This window comes from Heteronotia binoei, chromosome 7, assembly GCF_032191835.1.
Source record: "Heteronotia binoei isolate CCM8104 ecotype False Entrance Well chromosome 7, APGP_CSIRO_Hbin_v1, whole genome shotgun sequence".
Taxonomy (NCBI): Eukaryota; Metazoa; Chordata; class Lepidosauria; order Squamata; family Gekkonidae; genus Heteronotia; species Heteronotia binoei.
Genome location: NC_083229.1, coordinates 45,049,412 through 45,067,015, shown reverse-complemented (window position 1 = coordinate 45,067,015; position 17,604 = coordinate 45,049,412). Strand labels below are relative to the sequence as shown.

Below are 17,604 nucleotides of genomic sequence, written 5' to 3'. Positions count from 1 at the left end.
AAGAGCATATGCATGGAACTTCTTCATAGAATCCAAGCCATAGATCAAGACACATATCCGTTCCTGTGACATATGAAACTGCCTTTTACTGAATCAGACCATTGGTCCATCAAGGTCATTAACGTGTGCTCAGGCTGGCAACAGCTCTCCAGGGTCTCAGGCTGTGGTCTTTCATGTCACCTACTACTGAGGTAAGATTGCCAGTTCTTACCTCCTTGGCAGTGTGGGGTGGGAGGGTGTGACTCTGCCCATAATACCAGAGTGTCACAATGAGATGTCCCTGGAATGATGATGACACTTCCAGGTGGACAGTGGCGGACAGGAGCCTGTGAAATTGGGGGATCCCCCACTCCCATGGCAACCCTATACGGCCATGGTGACCCCTCATGGAGGTTCAAGAGAAGAGATGTTCAGAAATTATTTATCATTGCCTTCTTCTGCATAGTGACCCTGGGCTTTCTTGGAGGTCTTCCTTCCAAGTACAAACCAGGGCTAACCATGCTTAGCTTCTGTGATCTGATAAGAGCGGGCTATCCTGGGCCATCCAGTTCAGGGCCAACTACTACCAGCTCTTTTTCACTGGAGATCTTTCTACTACTATGTTCCCCCAACAGCAAGCTGGTTGGTGGATGGGAGGCAGGGCCTGGTGGTAGGAGACCCCCATCTCCACTGAGGATTTGGCAACTCTAACTGGGACCTTCTGGTTTTTTTAGATGCTTATGTTATTTTTCATATTTTACTTTTTGTTGTAGGAATATGTTAGAAAAGTATAATTTTATTTGCAAGGGACAGTGAAGTGAGGAGCAGAATGGTTAAGCAAACATTTATGTTCTGAACTAGCTACTAAACAATTATGGCTGTAAATAATAAAATCCAATATTATGTTTACAAGCTAGTCTGGTTGCAGGCTCCCAGGAGTTACAGGGAACTGGCATCATAGAAAAAGGCTGTACCAATGGCAACACAGTATGGGCCCTTTAAGGCCTCAACTCAACTATATCCTCCAGCTGCCAAACCAGTCAGAATGGCAGCAGTGCAACAGCAGGAATACAGTATGGGCCTTTTAAGACCCCACTTCAACCACTACTAACAGTTGCTGGCAGTAGGAATGCCAGCCTCCAGGAAATCCCCTGGAATTACGGCCCATCTCTAGATGACAGATATCAGTACTCCTGGAGAAAATAGATGTTTTGGAGGGATGTCTCAATGGTATTGTACCCCACTGAAGTCCTTATTCTCACCAGGCTCCATCCCTGACTCCCCAGGAATTTTTGAACCTGGATCTGGCAACCCTATCCTTCCATCCCTGCCAGTGGCCAGGGGGAATTGGCAATCCTATCTGTCAGTTTAACTTGACCAGTGCAATGGGAGGGTAACAGAGGCTGCAGGTGCAGGCCAATATTTCTCCTGAGGTCTCTCAGAATTACTACTTCTCTTGAAATTTTGGGAGAATTGACTGGGCATGTGCAGTAAGGAGGTGGCTGGGGCTTCTCTCCAGGTTGTGCTGAAGAAACCCAGTGGAGAGGAAGAAGAAGAGGACAAGGACAACCCACCACCATCACCACCATGTGCTGCAACTCCCCTCCCCTCTCCTGTTTTAAGCCTCTGCAAGCCCAAACACTGCAACAGAGGGTATGATGGATAAGGAAGCTGCTGAGGGCTGGGGCATGGAACCCCAAACCCTGCAATGATTATTTGCAAATAATATTTTCTTAGCACATGTGCATCCTTTATTACTCATAGCTTACTATCCCCACATATTGTTGCTATGTTAGGGTTGCCAATTCCCAGATAGGGGCAGGGGATCTCCTGGTTTGGAGGCCCTCCCCCCACTTCAGGGTTATCAGAAAGTGGGGTGGGGGAGAGTAATGTCCGCTGGGCACTCCATTCTTCTCTATGGAGACCCATAGGGTTTAAAGAAGAATTGATCTGCGGGTATCTGGGACTTGGGTGTGTGTAGTTTTTTGAGGTAGAGGCAACACATTTTCAGCATAGCATCTGGTGCCTCTTCTTTAAAAAAACCCCTCTTTTCAAAAAGGTTGGACTAGGAGGTTCAATTCTATGAGCCCCAAAAGAAGGTGCCCCTATCCTTCATTATTTCCAAATGAAGGCATTTAAAAGAAATGTTGTCTCTTTAAATGTGATTGCCAGAACTCTCTTTGGAGTTCAATCATGCTTGCTACAACCTAGCTCCTGGCTCCACCCCAAAGTCTCCTGGCTCTTCCCCGAAAGCCTCCGGATATTTCTTGAGTCGGACCTGGCAACCCTATATTTTCTAGTTCTTTCCCTTACCTACAGATACCTTTTCCATTTCAACTGCAGTCAGACTCAGGAGCTATAGAATCTCTGATCCCAAAGCACTCAATTCCAACAGAAAGGACAAAGTTCCATGCAGCATCCCAGGTGAAAAAAAAAAAAGCACACTCATGAGAATCTAATTCCACTTTGATCATTCAAAACAGAACAACTGAACACATCACACTAAGAAAGAACTGCTCTCTCCTTCTCTTTTGCCCTTTCTTGTCATCATGTATAAAAACTTTTGGTCAGTAGCATTTATCATTCTCCAAGTACTCAACAGCTTTTAAAGGTAACCTTAGGAAACTCTGCTGAAGCCAATTGTTGCAAAAAAACCAGTGCAGCTAACATGAAGAAATATAAGGACATTTTACACTTTTTTCATATGTAGATTGAAGATGCCCTAAAAATAAAGAGAGTGAACACTGTAACTATATATTTACAAATAGTATAACATATATGTTCTGTTATTAGGCACCTGTTGGGATTTCTCTGTAAGGAAATGCCCCTAATTTCCAGAACATCATAGTCACCCATCTGGGTGCCAGAGTGCCTGGAGACAGAGCTCTCACACATCTGACAGAAGGACGTGGGTTTGCCTACCAGAATAGAAAGGGCTTATGACTACTAACAGCTACAATGCTAAAGCAGCGCTCTGTGTTCCTGGAAGAGCGCCAGCAAGGAAAATGGGATGGTTTCCAGTCGCTTCGGGCGAACCCCATCTCTATCTTGGAGCGGAAGAAAAGCGCGCCGTTAGGAGCTATCCAGACCAAGCGGTTTTCAGCCTTGACCATAGAATCCACTTTGGGAGGCTAACACCAGCTATTTTCCAGCAGTACCAAGACTCCATTTCAGGACAGCAGGAGGCAACGTACGCAACAGATGTGAGCCACCCATGGAACCATCAAGCTTATCCAGGCATGGATCCTGCCAGACCACCCAAGCCTTTGTCCAACGAAACCCAGGACAAAGACTGGTAGCAATGAGAAGACTGAAGCAGTACTTTATCTCCACTGTCTAGATCCATCCCCGATTCTTGGCCAGTTGAGCTTCCATTTCCCCCATCCTCTATCGTTGCCATTGGAGCCTTCTTGACGACTACGATAGGTAATTATCACCCTGTTTGTCTACCCATATGTTGTCTCTGTATCTCTCTCTATTTTTCTTAGGACTGTATGAATGATTTTATGAGTATTTTATCTTATATGGAAGCCTATATTTTTCTGGAATAAATTTTAATTGTTTTACTTAATTAGAGTCCCTAATATTTTTAAGCATTAATTTCTGAACGTGGAATCCTGTATACACAGGTAAAAGATCCTGATTAAGACAGGTGCCCACCTGACAATTCCCCAACCTCATTTTGAGGGCATTTTGGCTTATATCTCAGACACTACAGGTGTTAAATAGTTCTGCAAAGCTAAAGGAAATTGTATTATCACCAAATACAGCAGCTGGGAATAGTCTCTGCATTTGTCTTCAATAGATTTACCTTTTACCTAATTACATTCCACATTGTTTTTCCTGCATTCAATGTCTTTATGACCCCACTATCTGCAATTGCTTTTTTCATAACCTAGTAGGGATGCCATCTCTGGCTTGGGAAATCCAAGAGATTTGAGGGCATGGGCAGAGTATGGACAAGGGTCTCAGTTGTTTCAAAAAACCACTGCTACCATGAATAAATTGCTAATTCAGAAAAGGGTTCTTTTTGTCAAGTCACAGCTGACAACCCTGTAGGGCTTTCAAGGCAAGAGACATGGAGAAGTGGGTGCCAATGGCAACCACTACATCATGACCCTGGCATCCCTTGGAAATCTCCTATCCAAATACTAGCCAGGACCTACTCTGCTTAGCTTCTGAGATTTGGAGAGATCGAGCTATCCAAGTCAGGGCAATTCAGATCTATTTAAGCAAATGTTCTCCATATAGAGGATAATGGATTTGTACCTTAAAATAACGGTATGCTTTGAGCACAGAGTATATTCAAAATCCATAATCATCTGAGGATGATGATGTTTCAAACAATACAACTGAAAACCATAAGGTAATATCAGATTAAGTTGATAAAGAGAGGATGAGCAAGAATCTAGGGTTGCCAGTCTAAGGCTGTGATCACTAAATAATGCACTTTCAATCCACTTTCAGTGCACCTTCTGATGGGATTTTGCTGTGTGAACTGGCAAAATCTATTTCTGAAGTGCATCGAAAGTGGATTGAAAGTGCATTATTTAGCATGTGTGATTGCAGTCCAAGCCTGGCAACCAGTGGGAGATGGGGAGTGGGTACACAGGAGGGGAGCTGTCAGCAACAGCATGACATCTCACCTTCAGGTTTTTCTCAGAAGTAACTTCACACATTTCCCCCCCCCCCTCCCACTAAGAATTTTTTACTTGCAATAAAGGCAGGGGCAGAGAATTCCCTGCCCCCACAGAGGGACTTGGTAACCCTATACAGGAATCTCATGCAAGAAATCAGCTTAGTAGTTTAATAGGGTTCTGTCATCTGTTTTCCACCACCACCCCCCACAGCACACAAGGCGCCTACATCTCACTCCATCTTGTTATCCTTATTGCATGGGTGCAGACAGGTATTCTTTGAAATAGGGTTATCCTTTTAGAAAAATATTTGTTTTAGTATAGTTTTTTTAAAAAAAAATAGATTCCATTTATGTTTTCATTATTAAAATGTCCTTTAATAAAGAATTGTTTTTTGTCTGACTGGACACTGAATTTGCAATGGCAGGGAACACTAATGAAGATGCCATGAGTAATTGCCACATTGTATATGTACATCTGGTCAGTTTCTATGATTAGACATCCCCCTCGGTTTGTCTCTTTGAGTGGATAATCCACAATATACCAATAATTTTGTCTTCAGGCTTCTGTTTTCTAAGGGAAGGATGACTTCACCCATTACTATTATCTCATATTTACTAGGAGAGCCAGTTTGGTGTAGTGGTTAAGTGTGCAGACTCTTATCTGGGAGAACCGGGTTTGATTCCCCACTCCTCCACTTGCACCTGCTAGAATGGCCTTGGGTCAGCCATAGCTCTGGCAGAGGTTGTCCTTGAAAGGGCAGCTGCTGTGAGAGCCCTCTCCAGCCCCACCCACCTCACAGGGTGTCTGTTGTGGGGGAGGAAGGTAAAGGAGATTGTGAGCCGCTCTGAGACTCTTCGGAGTGGAGGGCGGGATATAAATCCAATATCTTCTTCTTCTACTAGCCTGACAACATACCTTGCATGTTTAAAGTTCCAGGTTTAAATGCTGGCATTTTAAGGATCTTAACTGAGAGCTGGAAAAGACCCGGGATTGTGGGAAACTGTTTGTGCTTACGGTACTTGGCCTGGTGAATACGAATATCCAGGGCTCACTTTGTAGCGGGAGCTCCTTTGCATATTAAGTCTGGAGGAATTGCCCTTTCAGAAATAGCTATCTCCATCATAGATGTTTGGCTTGGAACTTTGCAATATTTTTAATTGCCCCACCACCTATAACAGCTACTTTGTGGTGATACACATGGTTTTAGATTTTTTATTTAAAACATATCTATGCCAACTTTCCATCCAGCTAAGGGCCCCCAAGGCGGCAATAAAAAAAAAACAATACTAAGACAGACAGACAGACAGATTATTGTTTTGCAGTGTGTTTATGGTTGCAAATCTCTGTTTGTGTCTTGGAGATCTCCTGGTATTACAATTGATCTCCAGACAACAGAGATCAGTTCCCTTGGAACAAATGACTGATTTGGCATTATACCCCATTGATGTCCCTCCCCTCCCCAAAGCCCACCTTCCATGGGCTCCATCCTCACACCTCCAGAAATTTCCCAACTAGGAGCTGGCAACCCTAAGTGGAACATATCTCTGTAGCTGGGAGATCCATTGTGATTCCAAGAGATGTTCAGGTTGGCAACCTAGAAGGAGAGAAGAAAGCAGGAAAAGGGGACAGGCTATGGGGGCTTTCAACGGAAAGAGGAAATAGTGGGGGAGAAGGAAATGATGTCTCCTGAAAGTCCTTGTGTGTTCTTACTTGTAATCCCTATGACTCACTCCAGTTAACACTCTGTCCACAGTTTTCTGTGCCAATTGTAAATTCCAGGCAATTTTCAATGGCAGACCTATGTAGAATGCATTGTAAAACTCTTGGTAAGCTGCAGTACTGAAGTCCAAGCTCTGCTCATGACCTGAGTTCAATCCTGGCAGAAGCTGCATTCAGGTAGCAGGCTCAAGGTTGACTCAGCCTTCCATCCTTCCAAGATTAGTAAAATGAGTACCCAGCTTGCTGGGGGTAAAGTGTAGATGACTAGGGAAGGCAATGGCAAACCACCCCATAAAAAATCTGCCAAGAAAACGTGATGTGATGTCACCCCATGGGTCAGTAATCTCAGTGTTTGCATAGGGGACTACCTTTAATATAGATGTTATACTGCCCTTTCTCAAAATTACAGTAGTGCCCACAGGTTTAACAAGATTGAGTATACTGATCTATTAGCTACCGCTTTTTATGATTATGTATGTAATTATTTTTCTTACAAGAGAGAGAGAGAGGAAGAGATCTGAAGAGCCTCAGGAATGTTATATTAACTTATTTCAGTTTTTAATGAAAAAAGGTTTTTAATTATTTAAGCATCTACTATTATTCTGTGACTTGTAACCCACCCTGAGCCCACTGGCAAGGAGGGTGAGATAAAAACTGAAACAAACAAACTTGGCAGGTTTCACTGCTCTCACAAGGCAGACATCATCCCAGTGAGCAGAGTTGAGAGATAGGTACTCATCTTCTCACTGCACAGTTTCAATGACTGATTTTATCTTATTTTATTGCCATTTATTGCCATTGTCTGCATCTGTTTTGTGACCTTGGACTTCCTTGGTGGTTTCCTATCCAAATACTAAACCAGAGTCAGCCCTGCTTAGCTCCTAAGATCTGATGAGATCAGGCTAGCCTGGGCTATGCAGGTGACAGTGACTGAATTTAACAACAGACTTTTAGAGCAGTGCTTTCTTTTCTTTTTTTGCATTTGTGTGTGCATGTGTGCCCATGCCTGGAAGTCATGGTGACCTCTGGTGACATGGTAACTCATGGTGACTCCTACTGGGGCATGGAGGACATTCAGGCAAGTTCCTTAATAGTTTGCCCCTACTTCCCACTCCTGGTATTCTCTGGAAGTCTCCCGTCCAAATAAATGACAGAGTTGGTCACACTTGGCTTCTGAGATCTGATGAGATTGGGCTTGATTGGGCTATCCACATCAGGGTGACTTTTAAAGCAATGATTTCAGCATCCTGAAGAGCTGAAATATTCAGGTGTGTAGCTGTGTTGGACTAAAGCAGCAAAACAAGGTCTGAATCCAGTGGTACCTTTAAGACAAACAAGTTGCTTACCTGTAACTGATGATCTTTGAGTGATCATCTGTGCATTCACACTGTTGGGATGATCGGCACTTGTGCCGACCCCGACGATGATCTAAAACTTCTAGTTCTTTTTGCGTCCTCCCACTGGGCATGCCCAGGGACTCCACTGCCCATGTCCAGAGGAGGGTGCTATTATCCCACCAGTTTCCTTCTTACCACTAACCAACCAGATATAAGAAGGCTGACAGCAGAGGGGAAGGAGGGCGGGTAGTGTGAATGCACAGATGACCACTCGAAGATCATCAGTTACAGGTAAGCAACCTGTTTATCTTCTTCGTGGTCTCTGTGCTTCACACTGTTGGAAGAGTAGCAAGCTAGGTCTTACCTGGAGGAGGGTGCTGCCAGACTTTCTTATTGAGCAGATGACAGAACCGACCAACCCACATGGCTCTTTGGTTGGCATGGGTATCCAGAGCATAATGTCTGACAAAGGAGTTGGGAGAAGCCCACATAGCAGCGTTGTATACGTCCTGCAGTGGCACTCCCTGTAAGAACGCCATCGATATGGCCATCGGTCTAGTGGAATGTGCCCTCACTGGGCCAGGAAAAGGTCTCTTAGCCAAGGCGTAGCACAGTTTAATTGCCTCAGCAATCCATTTGGAGAGCCTCTGTACTGAGATAGCAGCTCCTTCTTATCCTGTGCATAAGATACAAAAAGATGGCTGGATGACCTGAAGGGTTTAGTTCTGATCAAATAGAACAAGAGCGCTCATCTAACGTCCAAAGAATGCCACCTCCTATCTGCCTCAGTCTTAGGATTCGAAAAGAAGGTGGGAAGGTGGATAACCGACTGAAGATGGAAGGAGGAAACCACCTTAGGAAGAAATGTGATGTCAGGCCTCAAAGTGACCCCTTCCGCATAGAAAGTAAGGAAAGGTGGGTAATGGTGGAGCGTACATAGTTCACCCACTCTCCTAGCTGAGGTTACAGCTACCAGCAGCACCGTTTTCCATGACAGAAGCTGTAGGCTACACATGGCCATCGGTTCAAAGGGCTTGCATGTGAGCATAGTAAGAACCAGTTGCAAGTCCCAAGGCACAGGAGTTTTTGGCTCTGGTGGACCAGTCCCCTCATAAAGCGCTTACAGTCTGGATGGGAAAACACTGAACCACCATCAACAGGGTTGTGGAACACCGACATTGCTGATAAGTAAACTTTGACTGAGGAATGAGACAAACCCTTCTGCCTTAGCGATAGTAGGAATTCAAAGACAGACTGCAGAGAACAATCCATGGCCCACAGTTCAGTCTCCCTATGAAAACTCAGGAACTTCTTCCATTTATACAGGTATGATGCCCTGGCTCATGGCTTCCTGCTGTTGGTGAGGATGTCCTGTATCTCAGAAGAGAATGGTGTCAGCGAACCAGCCATGCCGTGAGCTTCAGGTGCAGAGCGTTGTGATGGAGCACCAACCCCTCTTGGTCCATCAGGATGTCGTGTGCTTGAGGGAAGTGGATGCACCTGTTCCTGCTCAAATGTAGGAGCATTGGAAACCACGGCTGGCATGGCCACAATGGTGTTATGATGATGCAATGAACCTCCTCCGCAATCAGTCGGTGCACCACCCGATTTATCAACGGGATTGGTGGGAACATATATAGGAAATGATCCGTCCACGCAATGAGAAGTCCATCGCCTAGTGACTCCAGATCCCTGCCATTGCGAGTGCAGAACAGAGGACACTTTTTGTTCACTTTTGTGGCGAAGACATCCACTTGTGGGCTCCCCCATTCGTGGAACACTGGATCCAGGAATCTGTTGTTGAGCACCCACTCGTGAAGGGTCGACCCCCCCACCACAGCTGAGGAAGTCCACCTGCACATTGAGGACTCCTGTGATGTGCACAGCTATGACATATATCCCGTGAAAGATACACCAGTCCCAAATTTGCATTGCTAGTCCACATAGGCTCCTGGATACTGTCCCTCCCTGTCTGTTTATGTAACAGAACGGTGGTGTTGTCCATCTGAACCATTACTGCTTTTCCCTGCAGGTTTAGAAGGAAGGATCTCAGGGCAAACCAGATGGCCATCAGCTCCAGGAAATTGATGTGGCACCGCATAAGATTGGGTTCCCATAATGCTCTCACTGACATGCTCCGGAGATGGGTCCCCCCATCCCTCCAGAGATGCGTCTGTATCACCATCTCTGATGGGCTTTGTTTTTGAAAAGGGGCACCATCCATAAAGTTGGCTTCCAATGTACACCACCTCAGAGCAAAAACAAGAGATGTAGGGATCTTCATGATCATTCTTTGAGAGTGTCTCATGGATTTGAAATGTTGCAGAAACCACAGCTGTATTGACCACATTCTTAGGCAAAGGGTATCACCGACGTGGTAGCTGCCATCAGTCCTAACAGCCTCTGCAGTCGAATGGCTGGAACTGATCTTGACTGTAAGACCTCCATTGCTGTCCTGCTTCGTTCCTTCACTCTTTCCTGTGGGAGGAATGTTCGTGTCACCCTGGAGTCCAGGAGAGCCCCAATGAAGTGCACTGATTGTGAGGGAGTGAGGTGGGACTTTTTGTAATTGACTTGTAGTCCTTGATGGTGGAGGAGCATGAGGGCAGCATTGACACTCCCTTAGCCATAGCTCTGATTCGGCTACTAAGAGTCACTTGTCTATGTACAGGAAGACGATTAACAGATTCAAGGGCTGAGCAGGAGTAACAAGCTTCATTTATATGGCTACCATTTGGGGTGGGTTTAATTCCAGGGGAAAACACAGTGAAGGAAATAAACATGTCAAAATTGGAGACTGATGAGTGGATGTATCCTTACTTGTGGAATGCTAACAGTAATTATGCTCCACCCATCTCCTCTCTATCGGTGCGTATGTGTGCAGAGTGAGGAATAGAGAACCGTACAATAGTAAGCTCCGGAAGGAAGGTGAGCCACACACCAGCACCTAGTATTAAAACAGTAATGTAATGTAAAATTTTATTTATATCCCGCCCTCCCCCGCCGAAGCAGGCTCAGGGCGGCTTACAACAACAAACAGTGTATTTACAAGATATATACAAAGCTACTAGTGTAGTGACAAACATAGATCTGAGCGACAAAGTGCTCCGCCAGCATCCACCTCTCGAATGAGAGAACTACATACAGGCAATGCAGTCCTTATATATATATACATCAGCCAATCAAGGCAGTCCATATACTTGCTGACTCCAGCAGGTACTTTCCCTTAGTCATTGTCCAGCCAGAACCGGCTTGCTGACAAGGTTACTCTGACCTGACCTGTCAGATAGATCCACCTGCTTCTTCCTTGCTGCTGTCAGGCTATGGAAGGAGGACTCCACACACCAACACACCTCCTAGTCCGACGTACACAGCACATTCAGGAATTTTACAACTTTACAACTTTTACAATGCTTACAATGTTCATTCACATGCAAATACATTGTTCACCAGTCAGCAGTATTTTCATCATACTTTCTGCACTTTGTCATTTTCCCCCTCAGACACAGGTACTTATTTACACCTTAGTCCTGGTCTGGTATTGAGTTCTGACACTTTGCTTCAGACTCCCCTCGCCATGCTTCATGCTCTGCGCTCCAGGCCTGCCATTCTGCTGCCTTCTTCTTTAACATCTCCCGAAATCCTTCAGGCTCAGGCACACTAACCAGCTTTATTTCTGGACACCTATATCTCACAGGAGGAATGCCTTTCGTTGCTCTGAAGGACACCCGTGGCCCCTCACTTGTACTGGGTTCACTCACACTGGGTTCACTCCCTCTGAGTTCACTCGTTGCCACCTCCTGGGCTGGTGATTGTGGCAATACCACCTCCTGAGCTGGAGGTTCAGACGGTACCACCTCCTGACCTGGAGATTTTGGCTCAAGCTTTATCTCGCTTTGCTCTGCCCCAGAGCTGCTGTCTGCGCACGGCAGCAAACAGTTTCACTTCCAGAGCCATGCAGTTTTGGCCAGCTGCCCTGTTCATTAAAATTAGCAGAATGGCTGTAGGTGATTTTCGCCCTCTTATCACAAAACTGATAAGCTTTAGTTCCTGGCTCGTAGCCCAGGAAAGTTAGGCAAATCGCCCGGTCACCTCCCTTTCTTCTGTTCTTTAAAGGAATATTAACCCATGCCCGGGTACCAAACACCTTTAGGAACTTTAGGTTAGGCAGTCTTCCATACAACCTTCTATAAGGTATATCACATGTAGCCCTAGTCCAAACCCTGTTATATGTATAGGCTGCAGAATTCATGGCCTCTGCCCAATACACAAATGGTAGACTAGCATCCTCCAACATTGCATACATGTACCCCTGAAGGATGGCGCCATGCCTCTCTGCCAGGCCATTTTCCTGTGGGGTTGCTGAGTTTGCTAGTCTCTGGGCAATCCCTCTGCTTTCTAGCCAGTGTTTAAAGTTATTTGAGGTGAACTCTCCCCCACGGTCTGATTGAACAGACTTTATCTTTAAGTCTAGCTGCCTTTCCACAGCCTTTGCCCACTGCGGGAAGCATCTGAACACATCCGACTTATGTTCCATTGCAAACGGAACGTCGGTTACCACTAAACAGAACCGTTTCCCTGAATGGCTTTTGGGAAAAGGCCCCAGGACATCTAGATGGAGCAGTTCTAGAGCCTGTTTTGTCTCCCTAGTGCTTTGCTTTGCCACAGCACAAGCCTTGCTTTTTGTCTTCTTACAGACCTGACAGTCTAAAAAGCATTTACACAGTTTGACTTTTAGATCTGGCATCATTTGCAGGGTTTTCTTTAGGGCGTGAAAGCCACAGGGCCCCAGCCTGCGGTGAATTAGGTGAATACATCTGTCATGCACTGGCACGTTGGTGACCTGAGCTGCATGGACAGACGCACTTCTAAGTACATAAACATTCTCAGCCCTGATGCCAGTAGCCAGCAACTTCCCCCCACCTCCAAGAATTTTACAACATTCCTGTGTAAACAGTACTTCAAAGCCATCATCAATTAAAGCACTGACACTAAGTAAGTTCGATCTTAGAGTGGGAACACACAGTACATTTTGGAGCGTACACTTTAATGAGGGAAATTCAACACTCCCCACACATTCCACAGCGGCCGACGACCCATCAGCTAGCCGCACGTAGGAGAGATTGGAGCTTTTAATATCTCTCAGCAGGCCTTTCTCATAGCAGAGATGACTTGTAGCACCGGAGTCTAAAATCCACTGCGACCCGGCACTTGCTGCTGATGACGTAACCAGCTGGGCTTCCTCCTCACAGCTGCTTGTGGTGATCTGTCTCCGCTGCCCCTGACGACGTTGCCTCCCAGCCTCAGGACAGGCACGCAAGAGGTGCGATGCAGATCCACATCTGTAGCAACGCCTCACAGCCAATGCTCTCAGCTCTATCTCAGGCTTTGGCTGCTTGCCAGCAGCACAAACCGGCTCCTGCCTGAACACTTTCCCAGACGCTCCTGCAGACACACGCTCACCAGCCGACACTCCTGGATGGATTACAGCTACCACTCGCTCCTGGAAATCATAAAGATGTGCACACACATACTCCATAGTTAGTGCAGCCACGTCCACCGTCTCCAACGAGGTAATGAGCGGAGAGAACTCCGGCGGTAGAGATGATAGCAGTATGTAAACCCTGTCATCATCAGCCATTATCTTACTCCGGGTCTCCAGATCAACAAAACAGTCTGTTAAGTTCTTGATGTGCTGCCTCACACACCCTCCAGCCGGCATCAGCGTGCGGAACATCTTGCGCGTCAAGGCCATTAGGGAGCCTGCAGTAGTTCTAACGTACACACCACTGAGTGCATCCCACACAGCCTTCGCAGAGTCCTTGCCACGCACATAGATAAGCTGGTCATCTCCAACAGCCAGCACTATAGTTGCAAGTCCTTTTTCAGCCAACACAGTCTCGGCTGGAGATAATACAGCAGGGGGGTTACTCACGAATAGCCATTGACCCTCACGCTTCAGGAAATGCTCCATCCTCAAGCTCCATACTGCGTTGTTGGCAGACGTAAGTTTCTCCACGGCCATGGCAAGCTGTTGCTGAGCCATCTCACCGACTCCTCCAGACAGCTCGCTGCCGTCCTCCCCCTCGCTCTCAGACAGAGATAGCTGGAAATCCTCTTCTTTGTCCTCCATGGCGTTTCTCTCGCCTCCGGCTCCACCACAATGTCCGGACAGCTCTCAACACTCTCAACACTCCTCTGCGCAGCGGAACCACTCTGGGCCCATAACCCTATCGGTGCATGTGTGTGCAGAGTGAGGAATAGAGAACCGTACAATAGTAAGCTCCAGAAGGAAGGTGAGCCACACACCAGCACCTAGTATTAAAACAGTGTATTTAGTAGTTTAGTATACAAAGCTACTAGTGCAGTGACAAACATAGATCTGAGCGACAAAGTGCTCCGCCAGCATCCACCTCTCGAGTGAGAGAGCTACATACAGGCAATGCAGTCCTTATATATATACATCAGCCAATCAAGGCAGTCCATATACTTGCTTACTTCAGCAGGTACTTTCCCTTAGTCATTGTCCAGCCAGAACCGGCTTGCTGACAAGGTTACTCTGACCTGACCTGTCAGATAGATCCACCTGCTTCTTCCTTGCTGCTGTCAGGCTATGGAAGGAGGACTCCACACACCGACACTCTCAAGCATGGAGGTGACTTTACAGCATCTTCTTTGAAGTGGGGTGATTGGCTGTGAGAGATCTCTCCTGTTCCCAGATCAGAGAAATACATTCCAATCTATCATTTCAAACTTCATTATATTCTACTATTCATCACATTACCATCTAATATTTTAATCTATTATTCCAAATAATAAATAAAGAGGACATATGGTCCTTCTAGGGGATTACACAACAGATGTAAGGGCTGAATGAGGTTAGCATATGTAGTGGGATAAAAAACCCAATGTCCCTGTTAATTCCTGAGGGTTCTATTGTTCTGCAAATCAGCAATTTCTCTTTCTATCTGTTCCTGAAGTCCTTTGTAATAAAACAGCTACTTTGAGGTCACCCATTGAATGTCCTGGCAGGCTGAAGTGTTCTCCTACAGGTTTCTCAGTCTTGTGATTCTTGATGTCAGATTTATGTCTATTTTTCCTTTGGCATAGGATTTAACCTGTTTGCTCTATGTAGAGAACTGAAGGGCATTTTTTGGCATTTAATGGCATTTGCAATGTTAGAAGATGAGCATGTGAATAAACCTGAGATGGTGTAGCTGATGTTGTTAGGTACAGTGATTGTGTTGTCTGGGTGTCTGTGGCAGTAAAATTGGCATCAGGGGTTATTGCAAGCTCTGGTACCAGTGTTCATTATCAAATTAATCGTTGCATTATTGTAGGTGATGAGTTGTTTGAGACTGGGGGGGGGGGGGCTCTGTGGACAGGAAAAGGTTTCCTCCCCTGTACTTTTGAAAGAGAACTATCATTATCCAGTAAAGGCTGTAAACTGCTGGTAGTGCATTGAATTGTTTTGAGATGAAAGCTGTATGTGACAACTAGTGGTGTTCTGTCATTGTCTCTTTTGCGCCTGTCTTGTAACAGGCTTTTTCTGAGTAGCATTCTGCCTTTGTTAATCTGTTTCTTAACTTCATCAAGTGAGTACTTTAGTTCCAAAAAGGTTTGTTATAGATCTCTCAAGTGAATATCTCTTTCTGTAGGATTGGAGCAGATGTGACTGTAGTATAGAGCCTGACTGTATAGAGTGGACTATTTGGTATGTTTAGGACGATAGCTGGAGACATGTAAGTATGATTGTCCATCAGTAGGTTTCCAGTATAAGATAGTACCTATGCGTCCATTGTATATTTTTACAGTAGTGTCCAGAAAATGTATTTCTTGCTTAGATTTGTTTATTCAGGTTGATAGTGGGGTGAAAGTCATTGCATATCTGGTGGAATATGTCCAGGTCTTCTTTACCATGTGTCTGGACAATAAAAATGTCATCAATGTATCACATGTATAAGAGGCATATGAGTGGGCAGAAGTTTAGGAAGTATTGCCCCTAGTCAGCTATAATGATGTTAGCATACTGTGTGGGGCCATGCGGATGCCCATGGCTGTACCATTAATCTGAAGAACAAGTTGTCATCAAATCTAAAGTAGTTATGGGTGAGAATAAAATGGCACTGTTTGGTTGCAAAGTCAGCCATGGTTTTGTCAGCAATCGTATTCCTTATGGCTCATAAACCATCTTTGTGGGGGATGTTAGTGTACAGAGATTCCATAGTAAAATAGTATTCTCTGGAATGTTGTTCAAAGATTGTATTTTCTCCGAAAGTCTGTGTTGTCATGAACATAACTTGGAGTGTTGATGACATAGAGTCCTAGAACAGAGTCCATACATTCAGATACCCTCACAATGATAGTGCCTGTGCCTGTGCCTGAGACAATGGACATTGTTCTTGTTTTTCAAATTAGGTTTGTCTATGAAACGTTATTTCAGAGAGCCTTTTATTCAACAGAGGTCAAAGTAACTCTTTAAAGTTCTGTCTTAGAGCACATGGGTACAGGCTAAATTGATTGAGAGTTCACAATGATGAGAAAGTCAGTCAAGGGGAATTTCAATATAAATTGAATTGACACATCCTTGCTTGGAGTTTAGCTGGTCTGATTCCTACTGGAACACTGTCTCAGAGCTGTTTCTCCTGTCTAAATGAATTCACACGGCTGATATGCAAGCAAACTTAATTCAACTTCACTATTGTCTTGGCTACCTGCAAAGTTTTGTGAAGCTAAACAACTTAGTTCAGTTACAACACTGAAGATGCCAACCAGTTCCAAAGATTTTTTTTTCCTTAAGAGGATGTATTAATTTATGCCCTCCCCTTTTCAGCTCACTGATGTACCCATAGTTTGCCAGAGAAACTGAGAGACAGCATAGGGACAAAGTAGGGATTTCCAGCAGAAGGGAGTGTCAGGGAAATCACCATCACCTTTTAGAAGAAAGAAAGCTTTTGATAAAGTTCCTCATCAAAGGCTCCTTAGTAAGCTCGAGAGTCATGGAGTAAAAGGACAGGTCCTCTTGTGGATCAAAAACTGGCTAATTAATACGAAGCAGAGAGTGAGTATAAATGGGCAGTCTCCGCAGTGGAGGACGGTAAGCAGTGGGGTGCCTCAGGGCTCAGTACTGGGTCCCATGCTCTTTAACTTGTTCATAAATGATTTGGAGTTGGGAGTAAGCAGTGAAATGGCCAAGTTTGCAGATGACACTAAATTGTTCAGGGTGGTGAGAACCAGAGAGGATTGTGAGGCATTCCAAAGGGATCTGTTGAGGCTGGGTGAGTGGGCGTCAATGTGGCAGATGAGGTTCAATGTGGCCAAGTGCAAAGTAATGCACATTGGTGCCAAAAACCCCAGCTACGAATACAAGTTAATGGGGTGTGAACTGGCAGAGACTGACCAAGAGAGAGATCTTGGGGTTGTGGTAGATAACTCACTGAAAATGTCAAGACAGTGTGTCACTGCAATAAAAAAGGCCAATGCCATGGTGGGAATTATTAGGAATGGAATTGAAAACAAATCACCCAGTATCATAATGCCCCTGTATAAATCGATGGTGCGGTCTCATTTGGAATACTGTGTACAATTCTGGTCACCACACCTCAAAAAGGATATTATAGCATTGGAAAAAGTCCAGAAAAGGGCAACAAGAATGATTAAATGGTTGGAACACTTTCCCTATGAAGAAAGGTTAAAACGCTTGGGGTTCTTTAGCTTGGAGAAACGTTGACTGCAGGGTGACATGATAGAGGTTTACAAGATTATGCATGGGATGGAGAAAGTAGAGAAAGAAGTACTTTTCTCCCTTTCTCACAATACAAGAACTCGTGGGCATTCGATGAAATTGCTGAGCAGTCGGGTTAAAACGGATAAAAGGAAGTACTTCTTCACCCAAAAGGTGATTAACATGTGGAATTCACTGCCACAGG

At 45.1% G+C, this 17,604-nt stretch overlaps 1 protein-coding gene across 2 annotated transcripts in view; it reads right to left on the bottom strand.

Moving 5' to 3' along the window:
- Positions 1 to 17,604, bottom strand: part of MMP16 (matrix metallopeptidase 16) — a 287,970-nt gene that overhangs the window by 88,334 nt on the left and 182,032 nt on the right. The gene's annotated exons all lie outside the window — the stretch shown is intronic.